This window comes from Cebus imitator, unplaced genomic scaffold (assembly GCF_001604975.1).
Source record: "Cebus imitator isolate Cc_AM_T3 unplaced genomic scaffold, Cebus_imitator-1.0 Scaffold230, whole genome shotgun sequence".
Taxonomy (NCBI): Eukaryota; Metazoa; Chordata; class Mammalia; order Primates; family Cebidae; genus Cebus; species Cebus imitator.
The window spans coordinates 2,150,183-2,154,943 of record NW_016107545.1 but is presented as its reverse complement, the minus strand read 5'-3'; positions in this window follow the sequence as shown (position 1 = coordinate 2,154,943).

Genomic DNA, 4,761 nt, shown 5'->3' with positions numbered 1-4,761 from the left:
AAAGTTGGTCACCTGCAGGTGACCTCCTGTGTTCACACAGAATGTGGCTGGGCAAGTTTAGGGGTAAGAAACACTAGTGAAAGCTTGAGCAGCAAAGACGGCAATAATGCTATTCAAAGAAATTGATTTGTACTTCACAAAATCATTTCCTTTAGAAACAGGCAAGCAGGTGGCTGCAATTTATATTTGTTAAGTTTACCCCTGCTTCATTTATTTTTTTTTATCTTTATGGATAGCTTTTTAACAAAGCTGCCAATGTACAAGTAATTATCCTGCTTGTTTTGTCTTTCTGTGTCCATTTCCTTCTTGCCTCCATCACAGAAAGTTTTAATCAAAAATGTAAGCATTATCTACCAGAAGCCAAATGAGCAAAATAATCAATGTATTTCCTTTTTGTGAATGTATATCTAAATAGATCGCTTGCGGAAAATGATGAGTAAGGGCAGATTATGATTTCACATTGTAGAGTTGTGCAACTTTTTCCTCCCAGGCCCTGAGCTATCATTATAATCAAAAATTTTTTTTTTTTGAAAAACCAAAATGAAATTTCAGAATTTCTAAACAGTGCATGATGGTGGCAGATAGTAGGGAATGCAAAAACTTAATGAAACTTAGATTCATAGATCACACTGAATAGTTAGAAAAGGGGATGTGATCTCCCATTGTCTAGTAACTCTATCACATCTTCTCTGCTTTCAGAGGTATTGAAAAACGTAAGTGAGTGTTTGCAAAAGTAATGGCAAGGGGAGAATAGAATGAGTTGCTTTTCCTGTACTTCTGAGGACAGTAGGAATGGACATCTCCCCTGCCCTCATGTGGGTGGGATGTCTTTGTGCAGATTACATTTTCAAGGAAGGAGCATGACAAAATATCTACAGCACCCAACATCTTTCATCACTCCTGTCTCAGATTTCGTCCACCTGCCTGCCTAAGCTAACACATCTAACACAAAGCAAGCAGGATAAATACTTCTCTGTGTCTTCCTCTCAGCTGTGTCTAGCCACACAGTTCTTTTACAGTTGGGGAAGAGTCTCAACTACTGCCTGCAATGTTGGGATTCACTCAGGGTGGTTGGCAAAATATTAAGGGAAATATTAGGGAAAGTGGTAATATTATTCTCCAACCTTTTCAAAGGCTGAATTAACTTGTAATAATGGAAGAGGCTGAAGGCAGCCAGCTCTTACCTTAGATCATTAGGTCATGGAGTGGAGATTAGGGATAACAGAAGCTTCCCCAGTGAAGTCTGGCTACCCCAAATTCCTTTGTCTCTGCTCTGTTTACTCATGTAAACTTTGTGCTGGATGGTCCTCTCAGGGGGAGGTTGAAAGCGGATTACCCGTTAAGGGTGTTTGTTCTGAGCCCTGGAACTAAAGCTTTTATCATTCATAAAACCACTCTTTTAACCATGTTAATTATTCACAAGCACGTTGACTTAGAACCTCTGTTATAAAATCTATATTGAATAAATGTGAGGAGGAACAGCTAGTAAGGGGCTGAGTAGCTGCAATCACCCTCTGAGAGCAGCTGATGACATCCCTAGCCCACTCACTCACTGGACTTGGTGTGTGAGTGTATTTTATTCATTGGGTGCAGAGTCAAGGATTGCAGGGCAGACCCCACAGATGGTGATCCACATCTCACTGCAAGACTTCCCTGCTCCTGTCTTTCAAACTGAACCCTGCCTTCCCACCAAGTGTCTATATGGCATTAAACAGGCCACCCCAGACCTTGTGGAACTCAGTGCCTCCATCTCTGTATTCAAGGTTCTGGAGTAGCTAATCTGTCAGTCCCTTCCACCTAGAGATGCCTACTCATCATCTCGATAAGGCCATACCTATACAGCTAGGGTTTCTCAACCTTGGCACTATTGCTACTTGGGGTTGGGTAATTCTTTACAGCAGAAAGCTGTACTGTGCATTGTGGAATACAGCATCCAGGACCTCTACTAACTGGATGACAGTCACACCTTCTCCTAAGCTCTGATGCTAAAAAATGCTGCCAAGTATTGCCAAATGTTCCCTGGGAAGCAAACGGCCTCAGGTAGAGATAACCACATAGTCATTTGAGAGTTTTAACATGGTGAGTTGTGATTCCTTACCTTACAACAACAACTTGGAACAGTAAGTTAAGGCTTGACCATAGATAATTACAAGACAGTTATAATGACTTTACCTGCCAGGCTTCACTGGGGTGGGGGGAGCTGCTCTCCTCAAACCAGCTTTAGGGCACAGCTAGTGCATTGCAGACTCTGAAGGGAGCTGGATTCAAGTACTCACACCTCCCTGGCTCACCATGCCTTTTCATGGTTCCATTCCCAGCCTGAGCAACTCCATATTTAAGTCTCTAGCTGAGGCACTGGGCCCAGATCTTCTTCAGAGGCCCCTGCCTAGTCCTACTTATGAGGGTCTGAGAGATAGGGAAATGGTGAGATGCTTCCACTCTGACTCAGGGCCCAGCAGTTTCCCACTCCTATCCTGACCTCCTCCTCCCCAGGCCCCAGAGTCTATCAAACTTCAGGAGCCTTTTGTTGAGAGCTCCCTCAACAGGGATATGTATGCTTCCTGGCACTCTACTCTGGAGTTTCATGGGGTAAAATGACACAGAGGGGGTAGGCATTTTCTTGGATTTTAGACTTTTGCTTACACCCTGGCAGTAAGTGATTAAAAATTTACTGCTTCCAATTCTGGCTTGTTGCTTTGATTGGCCACCCTTTCCCCCAAGTAATGGAGACAGCTCACTGCTCTTGCATGTCTGCACTTCCGTGGGCAGGCACAAGTGTCTTTTTTTTTTTTCCTCTCTCTCTCCCACCTTCTCTCCTCCCCTCTTTCCCCTGTCTCCAGCTCAGCGAAGATACCCTTGTCTAAGCACTTAGGAGAAACCAGACACTGAATGCTTGGAACTGCTCATTACCTTGCTGAGAGAATAGAAGGCCAGGCCAGGTTTTAAGGGAAAGCTGGGCCTTTGTTCTCTTTTTAAAAACATTACCCTCTTGGTGAATATTGGCCCTTGTACAGCTCTCCTGAACCTAAAGCCCAGTGGCCTGTCCAGCCTGAAACCTGCAGTTCAGCCCCTCTGAGCACTGCAGAAGCAAACTCCCGCTGCCCAGGGTTATCAGGCATTCTGGCTCTTATGCCTCTTCCTTTTGCACACTCCACCTGGCTCAAGTTCAAAGCTCAGGCCGTGAGTCAAGCCAGCTGTCCCAGCCTTACTCATTAGACTACCTGTTTCTGAATAGCCTGTTAATCAAGTGATAGGTTAAATCTATTGAGAAAAGTGAACTTAGAAAGAACTTTTTAAAAATAAGATGACCAAATAGTTTATCATTCAAACTGGGATGCCTTTGAAAATGAAAGGGCTACAGTTCAAAACTATAGCAGAACAGTAATCGCAAATTGGCCAGGCCATAAAATCCCCTGGTGACAATGACATTTTCTGCTGAAAAGGGACCACTCTGTGGATTCTCAGATATCAATAGTGTGTGGGCTAAAATGAGGTGGACCAATTTCCTTTTGCAGAGGGGAAAAAGAATGACCCCGGGAAGTTAGTTTCCAGGTGTAGAAGTTTTGTATTCCATAAAGAGCACTAATCTCACCAGTTACTAGCCAATAAAAAAAATAATTAAAATCAGTTGAACTAAATGAAATTGAGACCCCAAAATCCTTACAAAGAGTCAAGAAAGCCAAACTATGGTTATTTAAAAGGATAAACAAGACTGATATACCACTAACTAAATTAACAAAGAAAACATTGAGAGAAGATTTAAGTAAACACAATCAGAAATGACAAAGGTGAAATTACAACCAATCCCACAGAAATACAAAGGAGCCTCAGAGACTATTACGAACATCTCTAGGCACACAAAACGGAAAATCTAGAAGAAACGGGTAAATTCCTGGAAACCTGCAAACCCCCAATACTGAATCAGGAAAAATCATAAACCCCAATCAGACCAATATCAAGTTCCAAAACTAAAGCAGTAATTAAAAAAAAAAAAAAAAAAAAAAGCTCTACCAACCAAAAGAAAGCCCCCACAATAGGTGTATTCACAGCCAAATTCTACTGGACATACAAAGAAGAGCTGCTACCAGTCTTCTGAAATTATTCCAAAAAGGAGGAGGAGGTACTCCTCCAAAACTTTCTATGAAGCCAGAATCATCTTCATACCAAAACATGGTAAAAACATAATGTGAAAAGAAAACTTCAAGTCAATATCCCTGATGAACCTAGATACAAAAATTCTCAACAAAATGCTAGAAAACTGGATCCAACAGCACATCAAAAAGTTAATTCACCATGATCAAGTAAGCTCCATTCCTGGGAGGCAAGGTTGCTTCAATATATGCAAACCAATAAATTGATTCACTACATAGACAGACTTAAAAACCATATGATTATCTCAATAGAAGCAGAAAAAGCTTTTGATAAAACCCAATATCCTCTCATAATAACAACCCTTGAGAAACTAGGCATTGAAAAAATTCACCTCAAAATATTAAGAGCCATCTATGACAAACTCACAATCAATATTATACTGAATGGGCAAAAACGGAAGCATTCCCCATTAGAACTGGAAAAAGATGAGGATGCTAACATTCACCATTCCAATTCAGCTTAGTACTGGAAGAGCTAGCCAAAGCAACAAGGGAAGAAAAAGAAACAAAAGACACACAAACAGGAGAAGAAGTCAAACTGTCTCTTTTTGTGGACAATATGATTCTATACCTAGAAACTCTAGAGATTCTGCCAAGACTCCTGGATCTG